The sequence below is a fragment of the Panthera tigris genome, chromosome X (assembly GCF_018350195.1).
Source record: "Panthera tigris isolate Pti1 chromosome X, P.tigris_Pti1_mat1.1, whole genome shotgun sequence".
In the NCBI taxonomy this organism is placed as follows: domain Eukaryota; kingdom Metazoa; phylum Chordata; class Mammalia; order Carnivora; family Felidae; genus Panthera; species Panthera tigris.
Window position 1 is genome coordinate 108,527,984 of NC_056677.1, and position 26,365 is coordinate 108,554,348.

The following is a 26,365-nucleotide window of genomic DNA, read 5'->3' on the forward strand; positions in this document are numbered from 1 at the left end:
GCTGCAGAGTCCACATTCTTTACTGTTACACTCTAGTGTCTGTCCCTGAGACTAATACATGAATGGAAATGAGTGAAATGAAATGCTCCACCTTAACATACTCCCAAGTTATGATCAAAAAGCACTGCTCTTCGCAGACCTCAGAAATGGCCTTTTGCGTTTGAAACTGGAAGCCATATGGAAGTAAGCACACGTTTGTTCCAATCTCTGTTTAGAGGAGTCCATCCAAGTAGAATTGTCCTCTGCCAGGCTTGCATGAGAACCCTTTGGGCTCAGTGCACTTTATACCACACATTGAAAACTACATTTCTGAAAATCCAACAGAGATGTAGGAAGGCCTTATCTTTAAGACGAGACAGAGAAAGGCTGAATAACTGTATTTATTGGGATTAAATTTAGTTGTGAGCAAGAGAAAAATCCTCAAATAACAGAAACTTATCTCTCTTTCTTGTTCAATAAATCCCGAGGTCATCAGTCCAGGACTGGGGCATGGTGTTTCATGGAGACAGGGGCTGTGGATGGAAATGTAAATCAGGAAGCAAGAAATAAAAGACTGGCATGCAAGGCAGATGTCTGGGCTAGTTATACCGAATGGAAAGTCATCATCATAGAGATGGTAACCAAAATCCTAGCAGCCGGAGTCCAAGTTCCTTCTTGTCACAAAGACAAACTATCCTCAACTTCTCAGAGTTATCTTATGGTCCAAGATGACAGAGCTCCAGCCACCATTTCCTGCTCTGAGCAGTAAGAAAGAGAAGAAAAGAAGAATGGCATGCCCTTTAATCTTTTTACCTTTAACGACACCTCCCAGAAGTTTCATGGTCACTTTTGCCTGTATCTCATTGACCAAATGGGCCAAATCTATCTGCGAGGGACGCTAGGAAATGTAGCCTTTATTTCAGATGGCCATGTGCCCAGCTTAAAACTGCAGTTTTACTGTTAAGGAATGAGAGGATGCCTGATATCATGCAATAAGTCATGGTCTCAACCACAAATACAATACTTTCTATACAAACAGAGACCCAAGGAGTCTAAAGGAGCAAAGGACGCATATGGTGAAGGGATCAGGAAAAACTCGATGGACAAGTAGATGATTGAAATGGGTTTAAAACATGGGACGAATTTTGTTGGGGTAGATGTGTTGTACGAAAGGAATTTTGGATAGAGAGAAGAGTAAGGGCAAAGGCATGGAGACTGAAACGAGCAGAATCAGTTGTTTTGTTTGTCGCTTAAGGTCCAAGTTGGGGAGCAGTGGAAGGTGAGGCTGTCATGGAAAGATGGGATACTTTGGGGAAGGCTTTAGATCAGTTGGAGCAAAGAGTCTGTGTTTAATTTGCTGGCCAAAGGGGAATAACTAAAGGCTTTTGTGCAGAGCAGTAATGTATTCTGAATGCCACTACAGCAATAGTGTTGCAACTTTTGAGCAGAGGAGGGATGGGATCTGAAGACTAGAGCAGCAAAAATATGGAATTTGGAATAGAGGAAGCAGAAATACAGTGAGGCTATTGTAATAGTCAAAGCAAATGGTAACATGAGCCTGAATCAAGCAGGAATCGTGGGGGTGCAGAGAAGGAAACACGTACACGGGCAATGGAGAGAGGGAATCTCCTGAAATTTACTATTGATTGTGGAATGGAAGATGTGAGTGAAAGATAATGCTGAGATTTCAAATAAAATTGGGTGGAAGAAAATAGAACCATTCATCGAGTAGAGCACACACAAAAAGAAGAGGTTGGGGGGGGGCACAAAAGGAAGATGGTGAGGTCCGTTTGAAGCATGTTGAGTTTGAGGCACCTTTGGGATACCTATATGAACATGTGTATCAGGAAGTAAGTGACAAGCATCTACAGCCCGGGAGAGAGGGCTGGACTTCAGCTACAGATTCGAAAGTCTTCGTCATGGAAGCAATTAACAGAAGCCCTTGGAAGGATAAGATTTCAGAATTTGAAAGTATGAAGAGAGAAGAAACTAGGCCAATGCCATGAGGTTGCCAAAATAAGAGCGAGTTTGGAGAAGGAGAAGGAAGATGGATAATGTCAGGGGCTGTAGATAATGTGCAGGCTGTAGACCATGCATTAAGTCTTTGATGTGTGAGTGAAGGTGGGCAGCAGATAGGCTCACTTTTAAGAAAAGCATGGGCTGTCAGAACCGGAAGCACCCTTAGAAACTTCATCTAATCCCCAACTGAGTGGTATTAAGAACAAAATCTGGGGGCACCTGGGCGGTTCAGTCGGATAAGCGTCCAACTCTTGATTTTGGCTCAGGCCGTGATCTCACAGTTCGTGAGATTGAGCCCTGCATTGGGCTGCACGCTGAGTGTGGAGACTGCTTGGGATTCTCTCCATCCCTCTCTCACTCCGCCACCCCCCACTCACAATCCCATGCTCTCTCACTCTCTGTCTTAAAAAAAATTAATAAATAAACTTTAAAAACAAAAAGAACAAAATCTACGTCCACAGAGGAAAACCTAACTGCTTCTGCCCTGGGCTTTTACTAACCAAGGGGACAGCCTTTCCTTGACTCCCTAGGAACCCATGTGAACAAGACCTGAAAAACTATCCTCAATCTCATTTAACAATGTAGGAAATATTTCCAAAGATTCAAAGTCTCATATCAGGGAATGAATTGTCAGTCTTCTCCATGGTGATACAATATCCCCTGTGGGGACACCTATAGAGAAACATGTTCCAATTACTAATTTGGGACCAGAAAACATTATAGTCAGGCAGAATTTTTGGAGCCCTAGCATCCTTGAAAACTAGAAAGTGGGCCCAGCTCACTCACTACGACTTACCACAAGGCTCACTCAGATCCATCCTCAGGTATCAGTGAGGCAGTCAAGGATGGAAACGTCTGTGGGTTTCCAGAAAACACTTCCATCTAGTTCATGGTGAAGGACCCAGACAACAGACAAGAGCGTTGTTCTTTACATATGTTTCTTGTAGAGAGCAGACTGAGGGTTGATGGGGGAGTGGGGGAGGGGTGAAATGGGTGATGGGCATTGAGGAGAGCACTTGCTGGGATGAGCACTGGGTGTTGTATGTAAGCGATGAACCATGGGAATCTACCCCCAAAACCAAGAACACACTGTACACGCTGTGTGTTAGCTAACTTGACAATAACTTATGTGTACATATAAAAGAGAAATTGCAAAGAAAGAATCAGACCTCAAGGCCCAGCAGACCCTGATAAAAGGCCATGTGTGCTCTTACAGGGTGAAATAAGGGCCACACACAAAGAGCAATGTAATTCTTTTTTTAATTCAGAAGATTTCCACTCACCTGATTTTCTTTTATAATTTAGAAGGGTAAACATAAAACTTCTATCCAATAAGTTAAAAAACAACAAAAAGCATACCTTAAGTGACCCCAAACAGAACCTCTGTACCCATTAAACAATAACATCCTGTTGGCCCCTCACGTCAGCCCTGTTAACCTCTAATCTACTTTCCATCTCTGTAAATTCGCCCATGCTAGATATTTCATATAAACGGCATCACATATTATGGGGCCTTTTGTGTCTAGGTTATTTCATCCACCATCATGTTTTCAAGGTTCAGATGAGGGGAAGTAAGTGAAGTATGGTATGGGAGTAGGGGGTCACGGAGTGAGAGAAAGGACACACAAGACCTTTGTGTCCTTTGATAAAAAGAGAGAGATGGAGACAGATTTTACTAAACAAAGACAGGCAAAGAGGAGACCGGAGAGAATTCCATCTTGGAGTTGTGGGAGGATCTGCGGAGTGGGTGGCTCAAGGTAAGTGCTAGTCCCAGAGTTAGCAAAGATGTGTCAGAGTAATCACCTGACCTCTGAAATACCCACAGGCTCCACAACATTTCAGGAACCATCCTGTTCCCACTGGGAGCATATGACTGTACTTAGTCTCAAACTGAAGGTTTATATTTGAAATAAAGCTGCATTTACCCATGGAATGCTGAAAGTTTCACATATTTATGTAAGAATGACTCAGACCGTAGAAATCTCCTTTAGAATCTTAGAGGTGTTCGGGCGCCTGGGAGGTTCAGTCAGTTGAGCGACTGACTCTTGATTTCGGCTCAGGTCATGATCTCCCGGTTTGTGGGTTTGAGCCCACGTTGGGCTCTGTGTGGAGCGTGCTTGGGAGTCTGTCACCCTCTCTCTCTGCCCCTACCCCACTGGCTCTCTATTTCTCTCTCTTTCTTGAAAATAAATCAATAAATAATTTAAAAAGTTCTAGAATCTTAGAGGTGTCAATTTCTAGATTTAGTCTCGAGAGAGAGAGAGACAGAGAGCGAGGGAGAGGGGCAGAGAGAGACAGATTATCACAAGCCGGCTCCCCATGCCCAGCACAGAGCCCAACTTGGGGCTCGATCTCACAACCCTGAGATCATGACCTGAACCAAAATCAAGAGTTGGATGCTTAACCAACTGAGCCACTCAGGCGCCCCTCTAGCTTTAATCTTAAATTATGTTTTCCTGAAAAGTTGATTTCCTAAAACAATAATGAGATACCCCTACGCACCTATTACAGTGGCTAATATTCAAAACACTGACAGCACCAAATGCTGGTGAGGATGTGGAGCAACAGGAACTCTCACTCACTGCTGATAGGAATGCAGAATTGTACAAGCCACTTTGGAAGATAGTCTGTATTTTTCTTCTCAAACAAAACATACTTTTACCATACTGTCCAGCAATTACACGCCATGGTATTTACCTCGACGAGTCGAAAAGCTCCATCCACACAAAAGCCTACACACAAATGTTTACAGCAGCTTTATTTATAACTATCCAAACTGAGAAGTAACCAAGATATCCTTTGATAGGTGAATGGATAAACACACTGTGGCACATTCAAACAATAGAGTATTATTCAGCACAAATTAGAAATGAGCGATTGAGCTACAAAAAGGCGTGGAGGAAACTTAAACACATTGCTTCATGAAAGAAGCCAATTTGGAAAGGCTACATACTGTATGACTCCAGCCATATGATTTTCTGGAAAAGGAAAGACTACAGAAACAATAAAAATGGCATTTGTTGCCAGGGTTCTGGGGGGGAGAGGCATAAATAGGTGGAGCACAGGGGATTTTTAGGGCAGTGAAATTATTTCTTATGATACCATAATGGTGGACATATGACATTACCCATTTCTTAAAACCTATAAGATTGCGCAACACATAGTGAGCCCTAATATAAACTGTAGACTTCGGTGAATAATATAGTGCTCTTGGTTCATCATTGGTAACAAATGCAACATACTAACATAAGCCGTTAATAATAGGGAAAGCGGGGGGGGGGGTAGTGGAGAGAGTGAGTACATGGGAACTCTACTTTCTGTTCACTTTTTCTATAAACCTAAAAGTATCAATCTATTAATGTAAATTAATTAATTTACATTAATTAATTAACTTACATTAATCTAAGTCTATTAATGTAAAAAGAAAGGCAAGTGAAAAGGCCATTCACCCCTCCCAAAAATTTACTTCCCCTTTACATATTTTGTGGTTGTTGCTATTTATTATCTCTCCGAGGATACTACCTCGACCAAAAGTCTGGATTTGATTTGTGAAAAACTACCTACCACAAGGACACAAATTTTGATTTTCAGTTCAACCTTTAGGAATGATGAGGTAGCTTCAGTCTCTCTAAGGGCAAAGACCATCTAAAATTCTTGGAATGGCACCCAGACTTTCATCTTGTTTCACAGCTTGTCAGTTCTTCTATCAAGTAGTCAGAGGTGTGGGTCTGAATGGGATCTTTAGAGCAACCCCTCTTATGAGGGTTTATTGTCTTGACTGGAAGCTTGTCCCTGGAGCAATGGGATTCTTTCACACTTGCTAACTGTATTTGTTTCTGAGGGCTGCCCTGACAAATTACCACAAACTGTGTGGCATAAAACAACGGAAATTGATTCTCTCTTAGTTCTGGAGGCCAGCAACCTGAAATCAATGTGTCAGCGTGGCTTATCCTCCCCTGAGTCTCTGGGTAGAATCCTTCTTTGACTCTTCCTAGCTTCTGGTGGTGGCCACCAATCCTTGGTGTCCTTGAAATAAAGCTGCATCATCTGAACTCTGCCTCTGTCATCTCATGGCAGGCTCTTCTCCTGTTAAAAGGACACTAGTCATATTGGACTAAGGGCCTACCCTACTCCTATGACCTCATCTTAAGTTGATTACATGAGCAACAACCCTATTTCCAAATAGGGCCACATTCTGAGATACCGGGGGTAGGACTTCAATATATCTTTATGGGAAACACAGTTTAACTCATAACACTAACAGAATCATGAGGTCAAGTTGTGAACAGGTTTTGGCCTTTGGCCTGAAGCAAAGCCTCCTTCGGAAATGACACCTTTTACTTAGAATAGCCCTAGACTCTAGATAGACCAAAAACTCAACTGTCACTATCATGTCCAGTCATGTTTCCTCAGACATGAGGCTGAACATTCATTCCGAGATTCCGCCTAGGCCAGGAGCTCTGAAGAGGCTCTTCTTCTCAGCTTCACTGGGCAGGACTATACAGCTCCTTCAGGCCATAGAGACTGACAGGTCACACCACATAGGTAGCACCATCCGAAATAGGCCTCTAACTCTCTAAATTATTTACAGCCTTTGTTCTGAACTTCCTACCCTAGACATTCTTCTCTACTTGTTTCTGGTTCTTTCAGTTTCTGATCTCATGGTGGCTCTCACTGATTATGGTGATACTTGTCACCATTACTCTGGCTTTGACCAATATTTTTCCCCCGGTGTCCCAATTTGAACTTACCAAAGACCATATTGTCATCACGCATGGTGGGCCAATTCTCTACAATGTCCGTCCATACGCTGACACAGTCATCCACAGACAGTGCTCCCAATGGACCATAACACCTTCATGAATCAGAGCCAAACATCAAGCCATGACCTCTAAGGTTCTAGGCCACCCCTCATGCTGCCATGAGAAAGTTGACCTTCGGTGACCCAGACAGGACCATCCTTTTTCCCACTGGGAACACATTTGTACACTTATTTTTAAAACTGAATGTATGGGGCACCTGGGTGGCTCAGTCGGTTAAGTGTCTGACTTGGGCACAGGTCATGATCTCATGGTTTGTGAGTTTGAGCCCTGTGTTGGGCTCTGTACTGACAGCTCAGAGCCTCGAGCCTGCTTCAGATTCTGTGTCTCCCTCTCTCTTTGTCCATCCCTGGCTGATATGCTCTCTCTCTCTCTCTCTCTCTCAAAAATAAATAAACTTAAAAAAATAAAACTGAAAGTATATTTTTGAAATAAAGATTTATTTGCCCACGGAACTCTGAAGGTTTTACATAGTTATGAGGGAATATCTTAAGACATAGACATGTCCTTCACAAGCAGTCTTCTGCCCTCATACCTGCCCTGGAACAACCCAAGAAAGATTGCCAATAGCCTCCTAATTACTGCATTCAATTGATTTTTTTTAGCCTTCACCCCTCTTGAATTCACAGTGCCTTTTGACACTATTGACCACTCCCAGTTCTGAAAAATCTGCTCTCTTGACTTAAGAGATGTAATCGCTGCTGTTTTCTCCAACTTCAGTGACCACTCCTCACAGTCGCCTTGACTCTCTCCTCTTCCTCAGACCAGGCTCTCTCCTTGACTTTGTCCTTGTGCTACACCCTCTGTGGCTAATCCCATTTATTATCACTGTTCCAGTTTTACATTAATGATTACCAAATCTATATCTCCTGCCCCAGCTTGTTTTCTGAGCTTCAGACCTGTGTTTCCAATCACTGACTGGACACCTCTACTAGGATAATTTACAGGCACCCTCAGATTGACATGTCCGACCAAACCTCACTCACAGCTTGTATTGCCCACCTCAGTGAAGGTACCACCAGCCTCAATTTGGCCCCCTCTGACACTCCTTACAGCAAATCCACAAGTTCTGCTTCTCTTACTTGACCCTTTCTCTCTTTGGACTCAATACCTTCACCCTAGTTTCAGCCTTTATTATGCTTTGTCTGGACTATTATAATAGCCTCTTGCGTGGTTTGTCTCTCACTCTGAACCATTCTCCCCCTGACATTCAGAGTGAAGATGCCACAGCACGAAACTCTGCTGTTGTTTCCTTAGCGAGGCATTCAAGAGGTGGCCTTTTGCCCTCTGAACCTCATCTTTTGATTTCTATACCTCCTCCCCAAAGCTTCAGTCATCTCAAACTACTTATAGAATCCCAACGTGTGTTATTTTTTATGCCTTTACCTAAACTTCTCTCTCTCTCTGCCTGGAAGGCTTCCCCTTCTCCATCCCTGACTACTTAGAAAAAGCTCAGGGCCAGATCCGCTGTCTGAAGATGAGATCAGAAAGGTGACCTATGTGAGAGCTGAGCCCTGCGGGAAGTTCCAGCGGACACTCTGTTGGGCAATCGCTCCCTTCGCATCTGGGCCCTGGAGCACTACAGCACAGTGACCCTGGATCCCTGCCAGAGGCTGCAGGGCAAAGACAACGTCTGTGGTGGACCCTTCCGGATGTGTGTCAGTTCCGGGTGAGGCTTTGAGGCTGCCAACTTCTCAGGCTGGATCTCCTGTTGGCAGACTGACAGTTTCTCCACGCCCTGGGTGCCAGCACTGTGAAGGTTTCTGCCACGGGCTTCCAGTCTTCCCCAGTTCTACACAACAGCTAGACCTACCTTTGTCTCAGGGCCCGACTCAAAAGCAGATGGGCCAATGGGACTGTTATCCCCCTTGGCTTTTGGGCTGCCTTGTGGCTGGCGCATGGTATTTAATCTGCAAGGGGCTTCTTTCTCTAACTTATAAGATGGCTCCCCTCTCTCTTGTCCCTCTTCCTCTCCCTTCCTCCCTTTCTCTCTCTCTCTCTTTCTCTGTCTCAGCATTGATTCCAGCAACCAATATTTACTGTCTGAGAACTATACACAAAGCACTCTACTAAATACCAAGAACACAGGAATGTACAACACACACACACACACACACACACACACACACACAAAATCACTGCCTTTGAGCTTACAGTCAGTGTGGGAGACAGATATTAAATACAAAGAAAGACATACAAAGATTTCCTTACTACCAGTAGTGAAGGAAAGAGTACACTGAAGGGAGAGCACAGGTTCCATGAAGGAACCTTTGCCAGCCCGATAGGTTGGAGAAACGAAGTTCCTCAAATGATACAAAGCAATTGCCTTTTAAGGCAATTAAGTTTTAAGTTTGTGTTCTCTATTTGTATGAGATCTGAATACATTAAAGCTATGAACCTCTTGTCTATCATATTTGTCACAATCATTTTCCAAGTTCAGTAAATCTGAAAACCTGATACACTTGAATATTACAGGCCAGTTGTGTGGATGTCCCCCCATCTGAGTTTGTCTAATGTTTCCTCATAATTAGCTTCCATTTATGCATTTGGGTCACAGTTACCGCACAAGGGGACACATGATTTCAATGTCTCCTCTTATTGGTCATGTTCACCTTGATCACTTGGTGAAGGTGTTTCTGCCAAGGCTTTTCCACCATGAAGTCACTCCTTACCCCTTTGTCTTGCTATCTTGTGGACCCCTTCCTCACCCTGCATGGATGCCAACACCCCACACCAGGAATGGATGACGTCCTCACCGTTTGGGCTCCGACACCCCACGCCAAGCCTTCCCTCATGTGGATGCCCGTTCTTACCCTGCTTTGGCCCTGACACTGGGTTTTCCCCCTTCATAGATTTCCTTGGCACCCATTTGCGTCCAGCATCCCATGGCAGGTGCCCAGCTCACGGATGGACGCCCTCCGTCTGGGCCTCACGCCGCATCCTTCCCCTGCCTGGACCCCGCCCACCCTGCTCAGACAGACTGACACTCTACCTCTGCTTGGCGTCTGACTGCACGGATGCTGGGGCTCCGCAGGAACAGTCTTCTTGCCGTTCTCTGGCTCTGCCTCCTCACTCTAAGCCGCCTCGACACACCTCGCTCCATCCGTTTTAATGGCATGGGGACTGAATTGCTCAGGAAGGGAGGCAAAAGGAAGGAAAGAGAAGTAGAGTTCTCCCCACTTAACTCTTCCCACTCTGTTATCCTCAGAGCCTAAGGGCACTGTCACCTCTCACCCTCCACCTTTTTAAAGGGTTCACTTAGATGGCACCTCTTCACGAGGCATTTCTTATCAATTCATCCAACTACATGTGATCTTCCTCTTAGAACCTTCTGAACTCCCACAAACACTTTCATTCATTCAAAAAAGCATTTATGGGGCCCCAACTATGGTGCCAGGCACTGTGCTGGACGTGGAAGATACTTTGGCTAGTGAGAGCCCCACGCCATGGAGTTTACGGTGTAGTTAAGAACCCAGGCAAGCGAAAGGGAAATAAATGCTAAGCAACTGATGACAGAAATGCAGTCTGTGGTGCATGAAGGGGGAGCAGAGAAGTGAAGACTGAAGAGGTAGGCGAGGCCCGATCACATAGGGCCTTTTCAGCTACTCATCCAACATACACTGACCTGGGATTTCTTAAGTGCGGCCATGGTTCTGGGCACTGGGAACCCAGTTATCTGAAACAAAACGAAACAAGTGAATTGTATAGGGTATCACTTGGTTTTAAGCACTAGGGAGAAAAATAAAGCAGGGAAGGAGATAGTGTGAGTGTGGAGCCGGGGAAATGAGCAGGTGGCAGGTGGTTACAACTTAAGTAGGGCGAGCAGGATAGGCCTCACTGATAAGAAGGTATTTTGCTTCCTTTATTGAAGTAAGTGCAGGGCTAAGCCATGCTTATATGGGAGGCAGGCATTTCCACCAGAGGGAAGAGCAAGCATAAAAGCCATGAGGCAGAAGTGAGAAAGAACAAGGCTACCATGTTGGAACAGAGCAAGGAGAGGCAGGGGGGAATAGGGCAGCAACTCATAGGAAGCCAGGACCCTTAGGGCTTTGTAGGTCAACAATAAGTCTCTGGATTTTAGTTCATTCTGAATAGTCATTGGAGAGTTTGGAGAAGAGTGGCGAGCTCTGGCTTCTATTTTGCAAGAACCGGAAGAGCAGCTGTGTCGAGAATAGACCATGGACGTGGGGGCGGGGGGTGTGTGGATGGAGGCAAGGAGACTGGTTGGGAGTCTATTGCAGTAATCGAGGTGAGAAGTGATGGTCGCTTTCTGCTCTGGAGGGAATACAGAAGGTGGTTTTTCTTTCTCTGTTCCTCTTTCCTACATGGGTTCATAACCTGCATTCCAAAGATGGGCTTCAAGAATCCTCTGGCCTGTATCAAAATTTTCCATATATGTATATATGTATGTCTGTGCATTTATCTAGATAGAGAGTCCATTGCGTTTACACTTCCAAAAGAATTTGACACCTTAAAAAAAAAAGTTTAGGGTAGCACCTGGGTGGCTCAGTTGGTTAAACATGTCTGACTCTTGGTTTTGGCTCCCGTCATGATCTCACGGTTCATGGGATTGAGGCCTGAGTCAAGCTCCATGCTGACAGCACGGAGCCTGCATGGGAATCTCTCTCTCTGTCTCTCTGTCTCTCTCTCTCTGTCTCTCCTTCTGCCCTTCCCCTGCTCGTGTGTGCACACTCTCTCTCTCTCTCTCTCTCTCTCTCACTCTCTGGCTGTCTCTCAAAATAAATAAATAAACTTAAAAAGAACTTTAGGAGGTGCGCCTAGGTGGCTCAGTCGGTTAAGCATCCGACTTCCGCTCAGGTCATGATCTTGTGGTTCGTGAGTTCAAGCCCCACATTGGGCTCTGTGCTGACAGCTCAGAGCCTGGAGCCTACTTCAGATCTGTGTCTCCCTCTCTCTCTGCCCCTCCCCTGCTCATGCTCTGTCTCTCTCTCTCTTTCAAAAATAAAGAAACATTAAAAATTAAAAAAAAAAGGACTTTGGGAATGACGGCACTAAATGATACTCACAAATATGAAAAACAAATAGCAATAATGAATCCGATAATAATAATTCATGTTATGAGAGCTCAGCTGGTTCCTTAATGTCACTTAAGTGATGCTTTTCACACTTCACTCCCATTAAAAGTTCAGGGGTAGGAGAAATTTGAGGGCAAAAATACTCACAAAATGATATTTGGGGTTGATTCTTTCATTTATAGATGCTTCTCAAGGCATATTAGATATTCATCTAGGCAGGGTAGAACAGAAAGAGCATGAAATCAGGAGGCCCAAGGTCTAGTTCCATCTCTGCCTAAAACTAGTAGTGTGTATTTGGGTAAACCACCTAACCATCTCTAAGCCTCAGTTTACTCATCTGTAAATAGAGATAATAATACCTCTCAAAGTTTTTTAAGGGTCAAAATGGTAACCGACATATTTAAATGCATTTTGCACATATCTAAACTACAAACCTCATGTTGAAAATGAGAAATAGCTAAATTTTCAAAAGTGTGGCATTTCCTCCTTTGAAACAAATTGAGAGGAAGGGTCACCAGGGCAAACGCCTGGAAGCAATATGAAGTGGACAGAGAATTCATAATTAGCAATTGATTCAGTGTGTTTTGCTGTGAACACGCTCCTGGAGATATTTTGAAAATCTGCAGCTCTAAATCTCTAGGCACTGAGCTAAGCCAAATAGGGAGGGGTTCTCCTTGGGTGGATGATGAAATCCAGGATGTCTTTCTTGGCCCCCATCACCCATTTCCACCCCCACACACCATCCCTGCCCCAGGGTCCCCTGCCGGCAGTCAGAACAGTCAGAAAGTATCTCGCTCTGCAGAAATGTGGGAACAGGAACAGCCTGAGGGCAGAAAGGGGCCGAGAGAAGACAACTAAGCATTCCTGCTAATTTGCCCTCCCTTTGCCTCTTGCCCCAAAGAAGTCCTGTCTCCCCCTGGCTCTCTCCCTCCCTGTCAACTTCCCTTCTACCAGGGAGGTTTACAGTTTCTTAAGAACTCTCGAAGACCCCTAATTTTTCCAGACCCCAGTGAAGGAATTTTTCATGGTGTCGTTCTAGGCACTGCGACAAGCATTGGAAGCAATACTTTCTCCGCACATTGAAAATCCAGCCCGATATTTGCTTGCCGGTCTTCCTGCTCTGATGATCAGCCTTGGTGACAGAAAACAGAGCTACAAGTATTGAAAGTTCTAGTCGAACCATTTCTCAGAATCATGAGTCACTAGGGTGGTTGGCTTGGCTAATGAATAAATGTTGAAGCATTGGCTTCTTGTTGAATCCTTGTGGTTGATAATTCTTCAAAAACAGATAATCCTAAATAGTCCATATATCAAATATCATTGAGATTGTGGCGTAGCACAGTGGGGCTCAATGCAGGGTGCACACTGGAACCTCCTGAGGGAGGGGATTATTGGAACCAACCAGGACCCAACCCCAGAGAGTATGATTCATTTGGTCAGAAGGTGAGGGATGGGTGGAGTGGGCAGGGCATTAATGTATTCTAAAAACTCCTCAGGTAAAATAGTCTAGCAGGTCCTTAAATGATCAAACACAGAGTTACCGCATGACCCAGCAATTCCCCTCTTAGACACATAGGCATGAGAAGTGAAAACATATATCCACACAAACACTTGTACATGAACGGTTTATAGCTGTATTATTCATAATAGCCAAAAGGTGGAAACCAGCCAGATGTCTATCGATGGATGAAGAGGTAAACAAACTGCTATATTCATACAACGAAATATTATTCGGCCATAAAAAATGGAATGAAGGACAGACACACGCTACAATTCGGCTGAACTGTGAAAACGTGCTGCTCAGTGCAAGGAGCCAGTCACAGAAGTCCTAATATTATATGATTCCTTTCATATGAAAGACAGGAAGAGGAAAATCTATAAAGACAGCAGGTAGATTAGTGGTTGCGTAGGGCTGGGGGCGGGGAATGGGGGGGGATAACAGGGTGATAGCTAATGGGTATGGGATTTATTTAAAAAATTATTATTGAAGTATAATTGGCATACAATGTTACATTAGTAATTACATTACATATAATGTAATATTAGTTATATTAGTATATTAGTACAGCATAGTGATTCAACAATTCTATACATTACTCAGTGCTCTCCAGAGGTGTAGTCACCACCCTAAGTGTTGCAGTATCATTGACTATCTTCCCTATGTTGTGCTTTTCATCTCCTTGACTTATTTATTTTATAACTGGAAGTTTGTGCGTCTTGATCCCCTTCACCTGTTTCACCCATCCTGCCAACCACCTCCCTTCTGGCAACTACCAGTTTGCTCTCTGTATTTAATAATCTCTTTGGTTTTTTGTGTATTTGTTCACTTATTTGGTTTTTTAGATTCCACATATAAGTGAAATCATACAGCATTTGTCTTTCTCTGTCTGACTTATTTCACTTAGCACAATACCCTCTAGGTCCATCTATGCTGTTGCAAAAAGCAAGAGCTCATTCTTTTTCACAGCTGAGTAATATTCGTGTGTGTGTGTGTGTGTGTGTGTGTGTATGCATGCACGTATACCACACCTTTTTATGCATTCATCTAACAATGGGCACTTGGATTGCTTCCATATCTTGGCTATTATAAATAATGCTGCAGTAAACATAGGGGTGCATGTATGTTTTTCTTTTTTTAAGTTTATTTGCTTATTCTTGTGTGAGAGAGAGAGAGAGAAAGAGGCAGAGAGAGGCAGAGAGAGGCAGAGAATCCCAAACAGGCTCCGCGCTGCCAGTGCAAAACTTGACACAGGGCTCAATCTCATGAACCGTGAAACCATGACCTGAGCCGAAACCAAGAGTTGGATGCTCAACCAACTGAACCACACAGGGACACCATGTATCTTTTTCAATTAGTGTTTTTGTTTTCTCTGGGTAAATATCCAGTAGTGGAATTACTGCATCATGTGGAATTTCTGTTTTTATTTGTTTGAGGAAACTCCATACTGTTTTGTTGTTGTTTTTTTTTTACAATCGTTGCACTAATTTGCATTCCCAGCAACACTGCACTGCGGTTCCCTTTTCTCCACATCCTCACCAACACTTCTGATTCTTTGTATATTTGATATCAGCCACCCTGACAGATGTGAGATGACGTCTCATGGTTTTGATCTGCATTTCCTTGCGTCTTTTCATAGGTCTGTTGGCCTTCTGTATGTCTTTGGGAAAATGTCTATTCAGATCCTTTGCCCATTTTTTAAATCAAATTGGTTGTTTTTGGTGTTGAGTTTTACAAGTTCTTCATATATTTTGGATGTTAACCCTTTATCAGGTATATCATCTGTAAGTATCTTCTTCCATTCACTTGATTGTGGTTTTATTTTGTTGATGGGTTTCTTCGCTGTGCAAAAGCTTTTTATTTTGGTGTGGTCCCGATACTTTTGTTTCCCTTGCCCTGAGGAGGCATATCCATAAATATGTTGCTAAGGCCTATGACCAAGAGATGGCTGCCTGTGTTTTCTTTGAGGACTTTTACGGCTTCAGGTCTCACATTGAGGTCTTTAATTCACGTGAGTTTATTTTTGTGCACAGTATAAGAAAGTGGTCTAGTTGCATGCTTTTGCATACGGCTGCCCAGTTTTCCCAACACCACTCATTGAAAAGACCGTGTTTTCCACATTGTAGATTCTTGCTTCCTTGGTCGTAGATTAATTGACCACACAGGTGTGAGTTTATTTCTGGGTCTGGGATTTCTTTTGGGGATGATGAAAATGTTCTAAAATTGACCGTGGTGATGGTTGCACATGTCTGTGGATAGATTAAAGTCAATGCAATGGGTGAATTGTATGGTGTGAATTACATGTAAATAAAGCTTTTTGAGAGAGAGAGAGAGAGAGAGAGAGAGAGAGAGGAGATACTCCCTAGGTTATTTTAACGTGCAGCTGAGGTTGAGAACCACTGATATGGTTGAAGGCACATGCACTTGAAGTTAGACAGACTGAAACCAAGCGACTGTGTCATTAGGTGACCCAGCTGTGGCTGTCTCTGAGCCTCATTTTCCTCATCTGGAGGATGAAGATAATAATTTCTGTCTCATAAGCTTGGAAAGAGGATTTAGTGTGGAAAACAAATGGAAGTGTGTGTAGACTCTGACACTCAGCAAGCCAGCACTCCATTCCAGGAAGCTATTGCCAGCATTGTTTCTCTTTCCTGCCTGAGGGCTCAGAAGGCCAGCATTGGAAATATCAGTTCTCACTGTGCAGGCTGGGTGAAGGCGATCTGAAGAGTGGAGGGGGACCTAGCCAAATGCACTATCTGAACGTAGACTCCATAAATGTCCTCTGTGCTGGTAATAATGTTTTTGGCCCCATCACAAAGCCCACATTCTTGCCATGAGTAAGACTGCAGTGTCATTGTTCACGAAGATGTGTTGCTTCTTTTGTGCCTTTGAAGCTTATGGAAGACCAACAAACACAGGCCCACAGTGGGACCTACTGGTATTCCCTTGCCTTTCATAATACATTTGCTATCAAATTCTGTCCAAGCTCCGGCTGGAATATGCCTCCCAGACCCGCTCACATCCATGGCCGCTGCCACTCCCCTAGACCAGACCTCTAACACCTGTTGCATAATGATTGCAACAGCCTCCTTAACCACCTCCACCCATTTGACCCCAGCTCCTCCACACCACAGCCAGAACGATCTTTGTAACATGCCCTTCTGATGGGATCTGGTTTGTTTAAAGAATTTTGGTGGCTTAAAGCCTTTCCATGCTTCCCTGTCACTCCACAATCCACCCTCTGCCTAACCCTCCAGCCTTATCTCTCGCTACTGGCTGCGTCCTAAATCTCTTTTACAATTGTCCATTTCTCACCAAGCCCAGTCTGCCACCATGTTTAATCTGGGCTCTTGCACAGCCTCCGAATGGCTTTTGGCTTCAGTCATGCCCCCTTTCAATCCACCTTCCACACAGCAGCTTGTGTGACTCCTTAGCCTAAGACCCTTTTGGGCTTTCCGAGTTTCCTAAAGGTAAAGAGGAAGCTTCCTAACAGAGCTACAAGACCCTTCGTGTCACTTCCCCGTAGATGCCTGAATTCCTGCTGTTTTCCATATACATCACTCTGTCCTAGCCTTGGACCTCCAGTCGTGAGCATTCCTGCCTTCTCCTGGAATTTCCTGCCTCTGTCCTTGTATGTCCAAACCCCCAGAGCCTACAAGGCCCAGTTGAAATTATACCTCATTGAGAACCTCTCCCCTAACTCACGCCAGGGCAGTGCTATCTGGCTTTTTAGAACCAGCATTCTACAGCATTTCTGTCTTTCTCTTGTTTAATGTATCATCATGTCTAGGAGGCGTCTGTCTAACTCGGCCAAAGAGTTGCTAATTGAGGCACAAACAAGAAAGGAAGAGGACCGGAATGATCCCTGGACATGCTTGGATGGGATGGCTGTGCCTGGTGTGAGGGGTGACGCATGAGCTTAGATGTAGGGATTCTGTGGATTCCTGAGGTGATCAGAGTCGTCCCTGCTAGCGGGCCCACAAATGAATTTTGACCGGGTGAGTTAGTCAAAAGGACAGGAGCTGTGATAGACTTGAAGAATGGGATCAAGATTCTTGGCAAGGGACCAGCCCTGATTAGACGTGTGTTAGAAAGGGGTGCTGGGGATGCACGATGCACATGCGTCTGTCAATGCAGCGTGAGTGCGTATTTTCTACAGACATGAGTGATCACCTGTGAGCTAGTGTGTGAATGTGTACATCTGTGTGAACGGACGTGTATGCACCTAGGGACGATTGTGAGTACCTTATGTGGGGTTATCTGTGTGTGCATAGTTGGGGGATAGGGAGGGTCTTAGCTGGAGCCTAAACTGTGTCAGTTGCTGGCATTCACACATGCCTGGGCATGGCTAGGAAACTGGTGGGGTGAACCCGTCAGAAATGTATTTGTACCGATGGACTAAGGAGCCTCTTGGGAGAGAATTTATTCTAGGGACAGAGTCAGGTATACAAAGTTGCCCCAGTAAGAAAGCTTTAGTCACGAGAGGGGAGGGACGATTCTGAATAGAGCACAGTGATTGTCACTTGAATTTGTCTCTAGGCCTACCTCCAGGGATTCAACATCTGAGCCTTATGGGAATGCAGGAAGGTGCAGTCGATAAAAATGCAACGTGCGATTTTACAATAACAGTTTGCTATTAGGGCACAAGTATGACTGCTTTGGGACTCCAGTAATTCACTCACGGATCCAGCCAACAAGTATTTATCTAACACCTGCTCTGTGCCAGATAGTGTGCTGGGTGTTGGGGTGATAGCGGTTAACAGAGCAGATAGAACTTACATTCAAGTGTAGCCTGGAAAGGAGAGAGACATTTTCTACCAAATATACCAAATAGCATATACTTTGACATTTTCTAAAATATTTATTTATTTTGAAACAGAGAGAGAGAGAGGGAGAGAGGGAGGGGAAGAGCAAGAGAGACAGAGAGAGAGAGAGAGAGAGAGAGAATCCCAAGCAGGCCTTGCACTGTCGGCCAAGAGTCTGATGCGGGGCTCGATCTCACGAACTGTGAGATATATCATGTATATATCTCATATATATATATCATGTATATCATGACCTGAGCCAAACTCAAGAGTCAGACGCTTGACAGACTCGACCACTGAGGCGCGCCTACGTTGACATCTGTAGGCAGAGTTGCAGCTCATCTATGTTGTATCTTTGTCTGAATTAGAAAATGGCACCTGCTCTAGGCAGCCCTGAAGCTTGCCCTCTCTGAGCAGGTGAATTAGAAATAGGCAGCCACCCCCTTTCTCTGGGATAGATTCAACAACACAGGCATACTGTATGGCAGGGGAACACAGATTGGATTTTAGACTCCTCCTTGGTCTTAGTCATCTCTTGTGCAGTGTGCAACATGTACAACTGTCCACAGTGGCCTTGCTGCACGGCTCCAAGTTGTCAACAGTTGCTCTGGGCTCAAGATAGTGGTACCCAGCACTAATTTTGGTGGTATCTAAGGAAAGGTATGACCAGGAGAAATTATTACCCCATGAAAGTAGCAGCTGTCCCCAGTGTGAATTGTGGAAGCCAGTGGAGGCAGCTGGTATCCGGTGGATGTGGTACAGTACTTTCCAAATGCAGCATTATATAGCATAAGTGTCAGCTCTGCAAAGAAAATATAGTGATGCTTAGATCACACAAGAGTACCCAGAGGATATATGCTGGAGCAGAAGAATAGGAAAAAGAAAACACAAAAGTCACGTTGAAACTGACAGTATTTATTCATGAGCACATATGTGATTCTCCCTGAAGACATCTAAAAAAATGTATGGTGGTAGGAACCCTTCATGGGGCTGAAAAGGCAAGAGCTAGGAAAATGTGTGTGCATGTGTGTATGCTCAAGTGCATGTGTGCACACGCAGACCAGGAGCTCATATCTACATCTCATAAAAGGCACAGAGCTCAAGATATGTACCCATAGCTTTCCTGCCTCTCCAAGAGGCGGGGTGGTTTCCCCTCCAGTAAAAGAAAATCCATTTGTTCAACAAGGCAGAAAGGGTTTTCTTCAATATTGGTTGGACCATTGAATTTAGGTCCACAAAACTCAAAGTGCTATTGACAGCAACATAAGGACATCTTTATATCTGGAGTCTTAGGGCTTTTCTTAGATTTATGTCAGTTCTTTGTATAAGAAGAGTATCAATCATTTAAAGAGCTGCTGTAAATATTCACAGTTTATCCTAATTTGCTGCTTTTTAAAGAACTTTTTTCTGATTATGAAAGATATATGCTAGCCTAAAGAATATATAAATTTCAAAAATTCATAAAGAAAAAAATTAGTTACAATCCCCATTATATATATAGCTAATTTATATATATATGTATATATATATTCATATATATCCGTTAATGTTTTGATATGTTTATATGTATATGGACACATGCATATACATATATAATAGGATTATAGTGTTGTATACAATTTGATGGTCTCATTTTATCACTTATATCAAGAACATTTCCCCATGTCATTATATATTCTATAAAATATATTTACTAATAAATGACTGCATAATATTTCATTTTATGGATATGCCATAAGGGTTTTTTTTTACTATCATAAATAACATTTCAATAAACATCCACAAATATACAATTTTGTGTGCTTCTTTGCTTATTTACTATTATGTATTATTGCAAGTGGAATTATTTGGTGAAGCTTATTTAAAAGATTCTAGATACATATTACTAAACAGCCCTTAAATAATGAGCTAATTTACATGTACAGTCCTACCACTGCTATGTGAGTACTCTTTTCACCACATGGTTGCTAACAATGAGGATGATCTTTTTTTTATGTTTATTTTGAGAGACAGAGCACGTGCAGGTGTGAGCGGGAAAGGAGCAGAGAGAGAGGGAGAGAGAGAAGCCCAGGCAGGTTCCATACTCAGCACAGAGCCCGACACGGGGCTCAATCCCAGGAACAGTGAGATCATGACCTGAGCCAAAATCAAGAGGCGGATGCTCAACCGACTGAGCCACCCAGGTGCCCCAGGATTATCTTTTTAGAAAGTTCTTTGTTAATTTCATTTATAATAAAATACATATTTTTGTTTCCAATTATATAGCTATCTAGGTATTCTGCAATTAGAAAACAAAACTGCTGGATAAAGTAAATACATATATATATAATATATATAATTATATTATATTATTATATTATATTATATATATATATACATATACATATACATATACATATACATATACATATATCTTCTTAAAAGCATCAAAAAGTTGGTAAGATAGTAAGGAATTATCAGGCCCAAATCTAAGTGAAGGCAATAACCCAAACAAGTAAGCTGAGCACTGAAGCTAAGTTTTGGTAAATAGCATTTGCCAAACAAGTCCAACTTGAGATTTGCCTTGTGTGTGTGTATGATTTCTCCAGCTAGAAGGACAGACTATAAGGCTTAGGGCTCTGCCAAGATAGGGAGTCTAGTTAGGAGTACTTGCCCCCAGAAACCTAGTGTCCCAAAGGGTTACATCCTCAGTGTAATGGTGAACCACAAATGAACACCTATCCTCAGAATATGTATGCAAAGTTGCTTTGCCTATCACACCCAGTTGTTAGGGAAGATGTGGTTTATATACACAATGGAATACTATTTGGCAATGAGAAAGAATGAAATCATGCCAGTTGCAACAACATGGATGGAAATGGAAGGTATTATGCTAAGTGAAATAAGTCAGTCAGAGAAAGACAGATATCATATGTCTTTCACTCATATGTGGAGCTTGAGAAAACTTAACAGAAGACCATGGGGGAAGGGAAGGAGAAAAGAAATAGTTACAAAGAGGGAGGGAAGCAAACCATAAGAGACTCTTAAATACAGAGAACAATCTGAGGGTTGATGGGCACGTCCATACAGTGTAATATTACTCAGCCTGAACTAAGACAATATGTAAACATTTGTTTCTATTATAGAGTGTATACAAAGCCTAATAAGAAAATCTTTGTATGTTTGTTTCTTTTTTTAAAATTAAGAATACAGGGGTGCCTGGGTGGCCCAGTGGGCTAAGCGTTCAACTTCAGCTCAGGTCATGATCTGGTGGTCTGTCAGTTCAGGCCCCGTGTCAGACTCTGTGCTGACAGCTGACAGCAGGGGTTTCGGATTCTGTGTCTCCCTCTCTGCCCCTACCCCACTCATGTGCTGTCTCTGTCTCTCAAAATTAAATAAACATAAAAAACTTAAAAAAATAAAATTAAGAATACATTTGGAAAATGCAAGGAAGAATTACAGGAAAGTCAGATCCTTCATTAGCAGAATGTTTGTTTTGTCCCTGTCCAAAATAGCACCTTGACTCCATCCATAATACCTGCTATTATGTGCTATCCCAACTCAGTCTAATCGGCAAGCAAGGAAGATAAGCAGCCTAGTATGATTTAGAAGAAATAAATCCATCTTGTTAAAAAAAAAAATGTATCTTTATCCAAGGCCACAAATAATTTTCCAAGGACCGTGAGCAGCTAAGAGCCAAAAATAAGCACACACACAATGAAACAAGATACCATGAGTGAGAAACAGGCAAGAGGAATAGAGTCATGAAAACTTTAGATATTGGGATTATCAGATACAAGTTATAAAATAATTCCATTTAATATGTTTAAAGAAACAAAATACAAATGTTAAAATATCTTCCTACAACAAGAAACTATTAAAAATAGCTAACAAATATGAAAAAGAACCACACAGAACTTCTAGAAATCAAAATAAGAGTAATGATTAAAATTTTAAAAATCAACTTATGATGTTAACAACAGACTAAAAACATATTAGCTTTGTAGGAGAGACAGAATGATAGTTGACTTTTCAATAGTAATGAGAGAACCCAGAAGACTCTGGAATGGTATGTTTGATTACATTTAGTAGAGTATACAATTCTCAAATCACTATGTTGTGCACCTGAAATTAATATAACATTTGTATGTTACCTATACTTCAATTAAAAAAAAAAAAAGATTTTCTGGGGCACCTGGGTGGCTCAGTCAGTTAAGTCTCTGACATCTGCCTAGGTCTTTATCTTGTGGTTCATGAGTTCGAGCCCCACGTCGGGTTCTGTGCTGACAGCTCAGAGCCTGGAGCCTGCTTCGGATTCTGCGTCTCCCTCTCTCTCTGCCCGTCTCCACCCCCCTCTCAAAACTAAACATTAAAAAAATTAAAAAAAAAAGATTTTCCTTCTGAGGGGAGCTGATGAATAGTCGTCTTGGTTTTTTTTTCTATTATTGTTATTCAGTTTTATATTTCTTTTTATTTTCTTCTGGGTTTTCCATTGGTATATGTTATGAGGTGAAGCTATAAGTGACTGCCCAATCGTTATCTAATTACTCGGCCGCATTTGTTGTATAATTTTTCACTTCCTCTTGTATTTCTACTTATTTTTTAATTAAAAATTTTTTTACTGTTTTTACTTATTTTTGAAGGAGAGAGACAGAGCATGAGCGGGGGAGGGACAGAGAGAGAGGGAGACACAGAACCCGAAGCAGGCTCCAGGCTCCGAGCTGTCAGCACAGAGCCCCACACGGGGCTCAAACCCACAAACCGCAAGTTCGTGACCTGAGCTGAAGTGGGATGCTTAACCGACTGAGCCACCAAGGCGCCCCACTTCCTCATGTATTTTTTAAATTTTTTTTTTTAACGTTTATTTACTTTTGAGACAGAGAGAGACAGAGCATGAACGGGGGAGGGTCAGAGAGAGAGGGAGACACAGAATCCGAAACAGGCTCCAGGCTCTGAGCTGTCAGCACAGGGCCCGACGCAGGGCTCGAACTCACGGACTGCAAGATCATGACCTGAGCCGAAGTCGGACACTCAACTGACTGAGCCACCCAGGCGCCCCTCCTCATGTATTTTTAAACACTTTCCTATAAATATTAAGTTATATGGACAAGGGATCTTTTTGGGTGGTGGTCCTTGTATTTCACTGATCTGTTTATTCTTATGTTGTATTGAACTGGTTGAAGTACTATAGCTTTGTAGTATATTTTCATGAATGCTAATGTCAAGGCTTCTGCTTCCCATTACTCTTTTTTTGTTCCAAATAATGTTAAAATAACAAGGAACAGCAAATCGGTTTCCTGAAGTACATTGATTGATTTGACCTTGAGGCCATGTGATTTAACTTTCATAGATCAGCAAGGAGATAGGTTACAAGGTGATTAGCATGTCTTCACAGAGTATGACAGAATCAGAATAAAACATTCGATCCAATCTACCTGTTGTAGAATACCCAGAAGAACATGAGATTTGGGGGAAAGAGACATGGCCTTTCCTTCCTTGTGCTTTTAGGATCTTGTGCAAGTTTGACAGAAACAGACCTGCTGTAGTGAAGGGTGTCCGTGACCCTGAAAGTGGAGAGGCCTGATGCCTGTTCCGGTAGTCAAAGAAGGCCTTTTAGGAGTAGTTGCCTTGTCTTGTCTATGACATATTTCTACAATGTCATTCACTGGGTCTCCTAATTAGACACATTTAGAGAACAGTACACAATAGGATGAAATCCTGAGCTACACAGCACAGATGTGTTCTATAGAATGACTGTCCTCTACAGGGTGAGTAAGCTCTACACTTGATTTGGTAACAGTGCTCTGTATTATTTTCGAGTAGCAAATAAACAAACACATCAGAACACGAATTCTTTGCCAAAGGCATTGGATATATTTGTGTCTAATGCCTCCATGGAAACCTTAATAGGAAGCCGAAGCCTTTAACTCGGCATACATCAATGAAAGATACATGGCTGCTGATGTGGGCACCCACATAAAAGATGGGAAAGTACCCATCCACTCCATAACAGACTAAGAAGCTTCTTGATTTGGGGGAGTGAGGTGGATGTTTACTCACACAATCTGCAAGGGTTGCAGGGATCACAAAGCTTGAGTCTGGCTAAAACCACACTTCAGGCTGATGGAAGAAAACAAGTCCTTATCCTCCTGTTTCAATCCCCACTTTCAGGCACAGAGCCAGAGGCAGAGAGGACTAGAAATTTGACTTGGCTGACCTTTCTGCATTGGGTGTGGATTTGGTATTGATGGAAGTCGGAGGCTGACATCACCCTGCTTAAATAGAAACAGTGGTTGGATCTGCTTTAAGAGTGTCACTCCAGGAATGGGCACAAGACGTAGGCCTGGCCTTAGAGATAATCCTGGACACTGCCCCCTGTACGTCCCCACCTGTATATCTTCCGGCATGTGCCATTTCACATGCCCCGGGCTGAAATCACATCCCCCGTGGCCCGCAATCCCATCTACCCCACAACCTCTTCCTGCCCCTGACGCATCTTTACTGATCATCTGCTTTGGGAGAGGTACTGAGGTAACTAGGAAATGAGCCATAATCCTTTCCTTTTTAGAGCTCACCTCCTAGAAAAGGGAGACAAGCAAGCAGTTTCAATGCACGAGTAGGAGATCTGCAGTGAAGAAGAGGGAAGGAATTTCAGATGGAAGAAAGAATGAGCAAAAGCGTGGGAGCGTCCGCCAGAAAGCACAAAGCCATTAGATATCCAAGGGAAAGATGGAGGGAAACAAGGATGAACCAGCAGGCGGGGGCCAGGCCAAGCTGCGAAGTCTGGACTAAATGTAATGGTGATTAGGAGCCATTGCAGAGCTTCAGGCTGGGGGCGAATCCGGATTATATCTGCATTTGTTAAAGATGGCTCTGGCTGCTTCATAAAGGAATGGTTAGGTGGGTCCGGAGTGGGGCAGGGGAACCTCTGTGCAAACTAGATCATGTAGGACTGTCCAATTGGACAGCTTTTATTTCCCCCTCTTCATCATAACCAATAATCATATTAAGTCCTGCCAGTTCTACCACCAAAACTCAATCACTCAGCGTTTATTGAACCCTTGTATGCATCGAATGCCGTGCTTGGGGAAAAAGAATCCACTTCTCTTCTATCAGGAGCTGATTGCCTTGGTGGGGAGACAGATACGTAAATAGATAATTTTGAAATAATTATCTTGATAATTGCGAAGTGTTCACTGGGTGCTATCTGAGAGAGAGAGAGAGAGAGAGAGAGAGAGAGAGACTGAGAGAGAGAGGATGAATCTCTGCCTGAGGGCAATGAGAGAGAAATCAGGGATCCGTGGAGATGACATATGAGTTATATCTTGCAGGACGAGTGAGAATTTCCTGCAGGAAGGAGGCTGGGGAGAGGGTATCACACACGTGATGGAAACAGCTCCTGCAAGGGCATGGAGATGTCACCGAATAGGGCCTGTTCAGGAACCAGCAGGAGTTTTGGGGTCACTGGGACTGGAGCTTATGAAGAGAGGCACAGGAACAGATGAGGTTGCAGAGGTGGCCCTTGTTTAATGCACTGGTGCTGGAGCATCAGGAGAGTTTAAACTGAAGAATATGATCTGATCATTTTTACGACTCGGGTCCATGTATTGGACCACTTTATCCCCATCATTTCATTCTCTCAGGCTTTGTCCCATTAAGGTGCTTGCTCTTTCTCATTCCTATAGGATTACAGTGGTCTCCTGACAGGCCTTCTGGCCCCGGGCAAATTCCCTCCAATTTCCCTTCCATTTTGGGATCTTTCTAAAACACCTGTGGGTTCCTGCCATGCTCCTGCTTCATCCTGCCCCGCGGCTGCCTGGAAAAATCCTCACACCCTCAGTGTGACAGTCAAGCAAATTCCTGCTTTCCAGGCCTCATCTCCCAACCCTCCTTCCCCCTCTGATTCCCGCCGGCCCCTTTGGCTGTCCTTGCTGTCACAAGGTCCCCGGGCCTGCCAGGTGCTTTCAGGGCTACTCGCCTCTGCTCAGTGCCCTCCTTCGGAGTCTACCTGAAACGTCCCTACCGCAAGTTTCTCCTCGGTCTCCAAGAACCAACTCACAAGGCAAGTTCCTCCGACCTTCCCTTGACCCTTACAGGGAAACAAATCCCTTCACTTCTCTGGGCTCCCTGGCATCTTGCCCGTGCTGATACTAGAGCATATATCGCCTTGTGTCATAATTATTGCTTGCGAGGCTGTCTCCCAGGCTAGAATGCAAGCTGCACCGGGGG

The 26,365-nt window shown here is 43.5% G+C and overlaps 1 long non-coding RNA gene across 1 annotated transcript; it reads right to left on the reverse strand.

The window, feature by feature from the left end:
- Positions 1–361: 361 nt before the first annotated feature.
- On the reverse strand, positions 362–9,910 carry LOC122235247. Its single transcript, XR_006213356.1, has 2 exons — positions 9,811–9,910; positions 362–512 (listed from the first exon to the last, which is right to left on the reverse strand). It is a non-coding gene; the product is annotated as an uncharacterized LOC122235247 (long non-coding RNA).
- Positions 9,911–26,365: the final 16,455 nt, after the last annotated feature.